Below are 10,929 nucleotides of genomic sequence, written 5' to 3' on the forward strand. Positions count from 1 at the left end.
AGCTCACCGCCTGGTCTGGGTGCCTGGCGCCCACGACTGCACCCCGAAGTGCCGTGCACCTTAACATACCAACACTAGGCCTCGACGCAACCGAAATAAAACCAAACGAGGACGCGAGCCGCGCTGTCGGGTTCACATACGGCGGGCCACGCAAAGGGAGCCCGTCTCGTCGCGGGTGGTGGGAAGGCACATGCTCCGCGGCGCTCGCTCGCAGGCGGGAGAGCCGCGCAGACGCACTTGTGCCTCGGCCGGCCCTTCGTGCCCTCGGCCCGCCGGGGGACCCACAAAGGGGGGCCGCGCCGGCGCCGGCCCACCGAGGCTGGCATTCCCGCAAAACCGTCCTGGTGCCAAGGGGGGGCGTGCTGGAGGCGCACGAGGGGCGCCGGGTGGCAGGAGGGGGCAGCCCGCCCTCGGCCCGCTAGCCGGTACTAGCCAGCCTGCAATCAGAGAACTTCTCCAGCCGGAGTTGGACGCGGTTGCAGCCAGCTCACCCCAGAAGTCTCGGGAAGCTGCCCTGGCCGACATCTAGCCATCCAGGATGTTCGGTGAGGCCGGCTCACGGCAGAGGCGCCAGCGGGAACAGCTCTCCTCGCGTTTCCCCAGGCAGAGGCCTCTCTCCTGCGCCTGCAGCGTCTGAACACCCGCGCGTCACCGGGGAGTAAAGGCTGGGCCCCGGAGTGAAGAACAGACGGAGAGTTCCTTCTGTACCGAGTGCCAGCCCTGCTAGTTTTCCTCCCTGTTGGCTGAGCGATGCGGGCACACCTGGCCCCTGCCCTCCGGCTCCCGCACGTCGCCCCGTGCCCACGATCACCACTGTGACAGGTGCCAAGGACGAAGAGCACAGGGCACAGGGGCGCAGCTGTCGGGGAAGCCTGGCCTGACCTGGGGTGCAGGGGGGGCCTCCCGGGGGAGGTGGCATCTCAAGGGTGAGGTAGCAGCTGAGCAGAAGAAAGGAACGGATGGGGAGGGTGTGCCAGGTGGAGGACCCTGCGTGGACAAAGGTGGCTGGAGGGAAGGGGCACGAACCAGAGCAGGCTAGTGCCTGCCCAGCGGCAAGTGGGAACCGATGGGGTGGGCCGACTCGGACCAGGCCTCCAGGCCTCCAGGATTTGGGGCCTTCTGTGAAGATGGGGCCAAGGGGGTGGGGGCTCTGAGGGTTAAGTCAGGGCCTGACTGGGTGGGAATTAAGGGTATTTACCATCATTCTGGCAGCCAGGTGGGGAGAGACTTGGAGGAGGCAGGTCTGGGAGGGGATGGGAAAGCTTTAGGGCCCCTCACAGTTGTCCAGGCAAGAAGAAGAGACTGGCTGTGGGGGTGGAGTGATGACAGACCTCCTGCCTTCCTGGGCTGGTGACTAGGCCAGGGTGGAGGGTCACGAGAGGGAAGGATTCCAGGCGATGCCGGGTTTCTGCCTGGAGCCCGTGGCTGGCAGCAGTGAACCCTAAAGTCCAGAATGTCCTCTTCTTTTCTCAGCACTGGCCCCAGGTTCAGAGCGTTTGCCCAGCTCCTGTGGGAAGCCCAGCAGAGCCCAGAGGCAGAGGAAAAGCAAGTCCAGCCATCCCACCATGCTCCCTGCCATAGCCCAGCACCTCTCAGATGCTAAGTGCATGCAAGTCACCAGGCATCTGGGTCAAATGCAGGTTCTCACTATGCAGGTCTGGGGAAGGTTCTAGAATCTGCAGGCTCACGGGCCGCTCGTCCACAACCAACCAAGTAGCAAGGGGTCATGGAGACCCTTCCCGGGCTCTGGGTCTGAGACTTGATGGCCCCGTGCCTTGGGGGAGGACCTCTTGCCCATCCCACCCCAAAGGCAGGATCTCGGCTCCTCTCGCTCTATGCCATCCTCGGCTCTCCCGAGAAAACCTGTTGTCATTTACCTGCTCAGGATTACCTTCTCTTGGCCCCCAGGTGGCATCTGCCATTTTCTGCCTCACCAGCTCCAGGAGCCAGTGGTTTCTGCCGGGACACCACGAGGGCACGGCCAGGCCCTGCTGCAGGGAAGCTGAGCTGAGGAGCCCAAGGGGCGGCCAGGGGGACACATCCAAGTGGCACTCAGGTATATGTGGGTCTGGAGCCCAGAGAGCCACGGTGGGAGTGTGCAATGAATGGCTCCTAGCAGAGGCCCTGAGGAAGGACAGGCACATTCGTTTCCTAGGGAGGCCACAGTAGAAACCACAAGCCGGGCAGCCCGACACAACAGAAATGTATTCGCTCACAGTGCCGGAGGCTAGAAGTCCAAAGTCGGGGTGTCAGCCGGCCCATGCTCTGATGGCTCTAGGAAAGAACACTTCTTTGCCTCTTCCGACTCCCCGCCGCTCGCGGGGGGTCACAGCAGTCCTTGGCTTGTGACAGCATGACCCCAACTCTGTGTCCACGGTCACATGGGCCTCTCCTCTGTGCGCGCGCGCGCGTGTGTGTGTGTGTGTGTGTGTGTCTTCGTATAACCTTCTTATTGGGACACCAGTCATTAATTGATTAGGGCCCAACCTCATGACCTCATGTTGACTCCATCTGCAAAGACCCGATTTCCAAGGAGGGTCACATTCCCAGGTACATGGTTCAGGACTTCAACATATCTTTTGAGGGGATGCAATTCAATGTGCAACAAGGGGTGGGGGGACCCAAGAGAGTGTGTGCAGCGAGGCAGGAGCCAGCAGCCTCCCAGGGCTGCCCAGTGAGGTGGCCCCCTTGGCCAGCATACCCCCCACCAGCTTCTTAGCATGTGAGGAGCGACGAGCCGTCTGCCGTCCCTGTGGCCTCCCCTCGCTCGGCACTGAGGTCTTGGCCTGTAAACTGTGCTCCATTGGCTGTAAACTGTTTGTAGGGTTTTAAATAAACACCCACAGTCCTTCTGAAGTCTGGTGGCTTACCGCTCACCCTGGGCTTTGGCAGCTGTCAGCAAAGTCCCCAGCCCCAGACTCTGAAAACTAACCGATGGGCAGAGCCACCCACAGAGGCCAGCAAGGAGGCTCCCGCGGCCGCGGCCCAAACCAGGGCACCTCCCACCGCCCTGCCAGGGCCAAAGGGCCCAGGAGGCCCAGGAGGGGAGGGTTCTCCTCCAGCTCAGATGCTGTCTGGAGGGTGGGAACTCGGCATACTTCCCCCCCCCCGCCCCCGGCAGCCTCAGTTTCCCCGGGCCATGCAGGGAGGCCCTGCTCAGCTTCAGGCTCGGGTACTTCGGCGGAAAGACTTCATCCCCTCAGGCGGGCTGGGCCCAGGAACGGGTCTGTCCCTTTACCGTAATGGAAGTCGGGGCAACTTGGTTGGTTCCCCGGTGGAAAAGACAGGTGGCCCGTTTACCCTTGTAGCTTCCAGCTGCTGTCGCTTCACCGCCTGGCCATCGGGCAAAATTCAGCCTCTGCATGGAGTTCACTGGGCCCCCAGAAGGTGGATTCTCAATGTGTGTAAGTAGCGCCCATATTTTAAGGTGGGGAAATTTCACCTAGAGATCTGGGTTTCGAGCCGCCCTTGAAAAGCCCACGTGGCCTTCGGGAAGGGAGGCCACAAGCGCTCCCTCCTGGGTCTCCTCCTAGCAAGCTGAGAGGCGGTGCGCGGGCTCTCGTGCCCAGTACTTAGCCAGTGGGAAAATGAGAGCTCAATTAAAAAAGGCAAAGTGTTTCAAAAAGAGACATATGCGGAATTTAAGCAACAAAACAGATGAGCACAGGGAAAGGGAAGGAAAAATAAAATAAGATGAAAATTGAGAGGGAGGCAAACCATAAGAGACTCTTAACTGCAGGGAACAAACTGAGGGTTGCTGGAGGGGAAGGGGGTGGGGGGACGGAGTAACCGGGTGACGGGCACTAAGGAGGGCGCGTGATGGAATGAGCACTGGGTGTTGCGTGCAGCTGATGAATCCCTAAATTCTACTTCTGAAACTAATGATAAATACATACATAAACACAGAAACAAATATCAGATGTGTTAGTGCATGAAAAGATTTATATTTCTGCTTTCTTTCAGAACACTCACAGTTGTTGAATCTATGGATATTCGTTGAATGTAATTATTTGCTTTGCCTGAAAGGATTTTATAGTTTGTATTATAAAAATAACTGATTCCAAGAAAATAAAGCTCAATAACATTGAAAGAAAAAAAAGCAGTGAGACATGAGGAACGGCCTAGAGATTGGCTGGGCTCGTCGGACTCCTCAGCAGCTGCCTGGCCCACCCAGACCTCCTGGATTACAGTCCACCAGTGTTTTCCCCAGAGACAAGCTTCTGGACGGTTCCACCAAAGGGCACCAACTAACATGACTACTTGCCTCGAGGTTAGTGTGCGGGCGCCAGACTCTTCCAGAGCTGGAATCCCAGCACTGCACCCATGAGCTGTGAGGCCTGGCAAGCCGTGTAACCTCCCTCAGCCTCAGGACCCTCATCTGGAAATAGAGCTCCTGCTGGGGAAACGAAAGGTTAAGTGAGGATGATGCGTGAAAGACGATTAGCGTGCTAATTGGAATCTAGTTTTATTGTCGTTATGGTTGTTTCTCTTGCTGCTGTGGTTGTTGGTAGGTGTCTCGTGTCTCAGTTTCATTCTCCCAGAAACAGACTCTGAGGCCAGGAGGCAGTGCAGAGGTCGGTTTGTGGGAAAGGAAGGCCCCCAGGACACACCAGCAGGGAGCTGGGAAAATGAGACAAGGAAGGGAAGGTAGCCCAAAAAGTGTATGTGGACAAACCCATTACCACTGTGGGCAACTGCCCCCCAGTCCTGCTCGGGGCTCTGGAGCCAACGCAGCCCACACACCTCAGAGCCCACACACCTCAGAGCCCGTGTGCCTTAGAGCTTACACACCTCAGAGCTTACACACCTCAGAGCCTATGCATTCTCAGAGCTTCTACACCTCAAGAGTCCACACACCACAGAGCCCACATACCTCAGAGCCCACATGCTTCAGAGCTTACACACCTCAGAGCCTACACACCTCAGAGCTTACACACCTCAGAGCCCACACACCACAGAGCCCACATACCTCAGAGCTTTCACACCTCAGAGCTTACATACCTCAGAGCCTATGCATTCTCAGAGTTTATACACCACAGAGCCCACACACCTCAGAGCCCACACACCTCAGAGCCCACACACCACAGAGCCCACATACCTCAGAGCTTTCACACCTCAGAGCTTTCACACCTCAGAGCTTACATACCTCAGAGCCTATGCGTTCTCAGAGTTTATACACCACAGAGCCCACACACCTCAGAGCCCACACACCTCAGAGCCCACACACTTCAGAGCTTACACACCTCAGAGCTTTTACACCTCAGAGCTTACATACCTCAGAGCCTATGCATTCTCAGAGCTTATACACCTTAGAATCCACACACCTCAGAGCTTCCACACCTCAGAGCCCATGCATTCTTAGAGTCCACGTGCCTCAGAGCTATCCACCCTACCCCTGATCCCTAAGAACATGGGAGCTATAGCACTGATATACCAACTCTAGTCGTTCATTGGCTGAGGGCTGTCAGCAGAGGCTGTTCACCTCCTGGCCCTCTGACCTGCACGGGGTAAGAGGAGTGAGCCTCTACAGCCACAGAAATGCTGGTGCCAGCATTTCAGAGATTAAGTGGTGACACCTGAAGTCCTGTGGGTGAGGAGATGTGGACAGGCCACCAATGGCGTCTGCCAGAGCTCATGTTTCTCTTTTATGTGGATGCGAAATCTGCATTTGATTCCATGATATGTCCATGTTTGTTTTAATATAAAAATATATTGGAAAAATAAGTAGATGATCAATAGATATAGATAGACAGACAGATATTGGGCCTTAAGAATTGAGTAAAAGTAATATTATAAGAATGTGCCTCATGTTTACCCTGTAATTCTTTGTATTCCCTAGCATGCGCATGCACCGCGCGCGCGCGCACACACACACACACACACACACACACACTGAGATGGCCATGACCCTGTCGGTGAAATCGAACCTTCTTGACTTCATTCAAACCTCACAACAATCCTGTGCATGAAGCACATATTGTCCCCATTTGACAGATGAGGAAATTAAGGCCTAGGGTGCTAAGTGACTTGCTTGGACCTAGACTGGTAAGTAGGTGAAACCACTGGAAGGCGGCCCTTCAACAGCGAGACCGCGTGGAGCCAAGGCTTCAGAGGGGCTCCCCTATGTACCCTCTGCAGGGAAACAGCCTATAGGAACAGAGGTCTCCTGGAAGTCGGGGCAGGGGTTTGGAATCAGACTTGCATTTCAGCAAGATCATCGTGGCAACGAGCAGAGGAGTCAGGAAAGGCGCAAGTGAGGGCGGGAGAGCAGCTGAGGGGCTGCTGAGATGTGCCCCAGCGGGGCCGAGAAAGACAACCAAAGCCGGAAGCTCTAACAGAAGAAGAATTGCAGGACCAGGGCTCACCGGGAGGCAGCTGAGGAGATAGGGAGGGAGGTGATGAGCATGACTACTCCCAGGTTTCTGATTTGGGCAGCTGGGTGGAAGGCGGTGCCCTTTACTAAGGATGCATAGGAGGAGGAGCAGCTTCGGAGAGCCCAGGAAGAGGATCTGTTCTCAAGGAGTTGATGTTAAGGGCCTTCCGAGGTGGACAGATACATGAGACCAGAAGTGAGCACGACCAGTCCGGACTGGAGATTTAGATCTCGGGAGCTATCTGCTGCGAGAGCAGTCGTGGCCATGGGAGTAGAAGATGTCACGCAGAGAGAATGAGGAGAGGGGAGGAGGGAGAACAGCACCCAGGGCAGAGCTCAAAGAACCCTCACATCCAGGGTCAGGCAGAAGAAGATCCAGTGCAGGAGACTACGCTGTGGTCACAGAGGCCAAGGGAGAACCCCCGAGACAGGAAGACGTGGCAGCCAAGGGCAGAGTGGTAGGACCCTGCCGCCTCCCTGGGGCTGGCGCACAGCGGGTGCTCTAAGAAGACTTTCTTGATTGAAGGAGTGCATGAATGAATTGCATTTCCTTAGCGCCTTGCTGCTTGCAAAGTTCTACCACAGCTCTGGACCCATGTGACCCTTGTAAGAGGCGAGCAAGACTGACCCCATGCTATAGGTCGAAAGCCTGAGCCGTCAAAAACTTCCGCAGTTGGTGAAGGACTGAACTTGTAGGTTGTCCACAGGGTAATTTCCCTGGCTCCCCATGGCTCTGTCTGGCCCTGAGGGCAACTAATTGGTGCCCTGGGGTTAAGCGCTTTCCCAGAGCCCTCTCTGTACCCCTCCCACTGCCGCTCAAACCCCTAAGCACCAGACTGGTTGCCTGCACCAAGCAGGGATATTTGGTGTGTGAGAGTTGATTGGTTTTTGACAAATCCAGCTGGGCCTCTTTTTAGCACCTACTCATCCCCCAGGGGCTGGAAACCTGATATTTTAATGATTTGCTCCAGACCCTTTGGGGGTGGGGTAGAGATTCTGTGAGGCTAAATTCGGTGGAGGCAGGCCTGGTAGACGTAATTAGCAGGTGAGGACTCGCTGGGCTGGGAAATAAGGGATAGTCAACACAAAGTGGGCTGTGTCGTGCCCCCACCTCCATTCCAGCAGGAGCCAGGCTTAGGCCCCCAGAAGCAGAGGGACAGTCTTCCCAGGCCAGTGGGGAGAGAGACTTCAGGAGAGGTCGCTCTTCTGTCTGGTGACTGAACAAACATTTCCCTCTGCCCCTGTTTGGTCCCAATTGGTGTGTCTTCCTCCAATCCCTTTTCTTTCTTTCCTAAAAGATTTCCCTACATCCTCTGATCTTCTCTTTGGATCACAGAATCTCACAGGAGGAAGGAAGATGAAGTTCCACCTCTTTGTTTTATAAACGGAGAAACCTCTTTGTTTTATAAATGAAGAAACTGAGACCAGTGAAGATACAAGTCTCATGCAAGGTCACACAGTGAATTAATGGCATCATTATCATCCTCACCAATGTCATTGTCATCTCCACCACCACCATCACCACCCTCACCACCATCACCCTCATCACCCTCATCACCCTCACCACCACCACCATCATCACCATCACCACCACCACCATCATCACCGTCAGCACCACCACCATCATCACCATCACCACCACCACCATCATCACCGTCAGCACCACCACCATCATCACCATCACCACCATCACCACCACCACCATCACCACCACCACCATCACCACCATCATCACCATCACCCTCATCACCCTCACCACCATCACCATCATCACCCTCACCACCACCACCATCATCACCGTTAGCACCACCACCACCATCACCACCACTGCCATCAACATAATCACTATCATTATCACCACCATGATCACAACCACCATCACTACCATTACCCTCATCACCATCATCACCAACAAAATCACCACCACCACCATCACCACCACCACTGCCATCACTATAATCACTATCATTACCACCATCACCACCATGATCACAACTACCGTCATCACCACCACCACCACCACCACCACCATCACCACCACTGCCATCAGCATAATCACTATCATTACCATTGTCACCACCATGATCACAACCATCATCATCACCATCACCACCACCAACAATCAGGCCTTTTACTAAGTCCCATCCGAGTCTTGAAGACGGTTACACATCCACTGCCAGCTGTGCCCCACCCAAAGTGAGGGGAAAGGGTGCCTCTCTTAGCTGCACCGCCATTATTCCTTTTTCTGAAAGGAAATTCAGACCTTGGAGGCATGAACACCAGAGTAGTTGGGAATCACCAGGCCAGGTTGGGGATTGACTGCTGGTCCATGGCATGGCAAGGCATGGCGAAGCCACTTGTTCCATAGCTGAGCCTGTCCCCGGATGTCATCATTGTCATGGCCTCGCCTCCTCACAACTGCTTCCCTGGAAGGGCCACTCCCGCCGCCGCCTCACGCTGAACATGGAGTCTGCTTGAGATTCTCTCTCTCCCACTCCCTCTGCCCCTCCAGGGCATGTGTCTGGCCCTGTGCAAAGAAACAGAAGAAACCAACAGCGGTGTGGCCATGGTGACCTTTGTGCAAGGTCATACAGCTGCTAAGTGGCACAATCCGGGTTCAAACCCAGTCCTGCCTGACTCCCCAAGACTTAACCAACTGCTGCAAAAGCCAAACAATGAAATAAATGAGGACGTGGTAGGAATTTCCGTCCTTGCATTTCTCAGGTCATTGAGCTGGAGGGAGGTGGAGGACGGGGCGAGGAAGAGGGCCGGAGCCAGGCGACCGCTGTGATGGGCCAGCCGAGGAGCCAAGGGAGGAGGGTGCGAGGCAGCGAGTGGAGAAAGACAGGAGCACAAAGCCATCTGAGGCCTGGGCATGGGCCAACAGCTGCACGCAACAGGCTCGGCAGGACAGGAAGGCTAAGGATGGGGCTGCCACCTGGGGGCCATGAGAAAGGTGCAGGCAGGCCAGGAGGAGCGGCAGAAGCCGGATGATGGCCATGCAGGGATGGGGAGGAGAGGCAATTCTAAGGGAGGGGTGAGCAGAAGGGGGGAGGAGGATGGGTCCTGACATTCCTAGAGAAGGAGAAAAACAGGGATATCAACCCAGCAAAGAAAAACAGAGGAAACAGTGAGTCTGCTGTGCCCAGGCTGGGCTTGGGAAAAGCTGGGTAGGCATTGGGAAAGTCAGTCCGGGCTTAAAGTCAGAGCCAGAATGTCCATTCAGGATCCACTCTGCACATTCATTGACTAAATATGCACTGAAAACCTCTGGTTTCAGGCTCCGGACTAGACACTCAGGGAGGCAGTGATGGTTGGTAATGGTCCTTGCACCGCAGGAGTTCAGACTGCCCCCATCCCGAGCACCAGGGATGATGGTGAAGCAGTTCCTCACCTTCTCCTTCCTCTGATAAGATCCAGGATGCCCCTTCCCCACTCGTGTGCACGCTCGCTCGCTCGCTCTCTGTCTCAAAGAAAGAAAAGGGAAGGAAGGAAGGAAGGGAGGAGGAAGGGAAAGAAAGAAGGAAAGGAAGGAAGGGAGGGAGGGAGGGAGGGAGGAAGAAAGAAAGTGGTCTGAGGGAGGGAAGGATTATGCTGGAAGGTCTGAATGCCCTATATGGCCCGTCACCCTGCATGGTTGCAAGAGAGGAGGGAGGAAGGTCTAGTCTGGGCATTCCCTGAAGAGGGCAGAGGAAACACCCCTCACAGCCCCAGCCCCTAAAATCTGACCAGTCCCAGAGTCTGGGCTGCATCTCCACATCCCGTGGGGGGATTAGGGTTTTAGCTGCCAACTCTCCTGACAGGCCACTCCTTCTTCCAGATGCCTCTCACTGGAGCTGCTTAGGTCGGGTCTGGCAGGCTCACGCATGCAAGGTCCCAGTGCCCTGATCTCCCTGGGGACAGCCACATTGGCAGTGCCCCCTTTAGGATGGTGATGAGATGAGCTAAGAGAGGCACCCTTTCCCCTCACTTTGGGTGGGGCACAGCTGGCAGTGGATGTGTAACCGTCTTCAAGACTCGGATGGGACTTAGTAAAAGGCCTGATTGTTGGTGGTGGTGATGGTGATGATGATGGTTGTGTCCAGCTCTCCTGGACAAGCTCCTTAGCACAGGATTCCCCAGCCTCCGCTCTTCCAGTCCACGGCCCCCTTGCCATGTCCTCTTCCCCACCCTCTGTCCTCCCCCACCACCGCCTTGACATTTGCAGCCTGACACTTTGAGATATAGGTCCAACTTCCACTGGGTTTGGCCAGAAAATATTCGTCCATTACAGCTGCACCTTTGGAAGGAGAATGAAATTCACAAACCCTCGTCCAGGAGCCTCCCAGCAAGCAAGAAGGCTGCCTTCACTGCCCTCGCCAGAGTGACGAGCAAAGGGACACAGATGACTTCAAGTCATCCAAGGGCCCCCATGCCTGTCAGAGTGAGTCTGACAACACAGGCAGCCAGGCTGCCTTCCCCACCACCACCATCCCCATCATCACCATCACCACCACCACCACCATCATTACCATCATCACCACCACCATCACCATCACCACCATCACCACCACCAC

General features: G+C 55.6%; 1 long non-coding RNA gene across 3 annotated transcripts in view; it reads left to right on the forward strand.

The window, feature by feature from the left end:
* Positions 1-264: 264 nt before the first annotated feature.
* The window catches only part of LOC112822697 (uncharacterized), a 15,914-nt gene continuing 5,249 nt past the window's right edge, over positions 265-10,929 (forward strand). The window contains exons 1-5 of one of the 3 annotated variants that reach the window (XR_012379155.1): positions 265-822; positions 1,909-2,056; positions 3,309-3,404; positions 3,964-4,270; positions 7,710-7,985. This is a non-coding gene — a long non-coding RNA (uncharacterized lncRNA). Of the gene's footprint in view, positions 823-1,908; positions 2,057-3,308; positions 3,405-3,963; positions 5,790-7,709; positions 7,986-10,929 lie in introns of those variants that run through there. The other 2 variants (XR_012379156.1, XR_003207763.2) reach the window with 2 other exon arrangements.

The sequence above is a fragment of the Callorhinus ursinus genome, unplaced genomic scaffold (assembly GCF_003265705.2).
Source record: "Callorhinus ursinus isolate GAN/ISIS: 27379988/994484 unplaced genomic scaffold, GSC_fseal_2.0 scaffold8, whole genome shotgun sequence".
Lineage (NCBI taxonomy): Eukaryota > Metazoa > Chordata > Mammalia > Carnivora > Otariidae > Callorhinus > Callorhinus ursinus.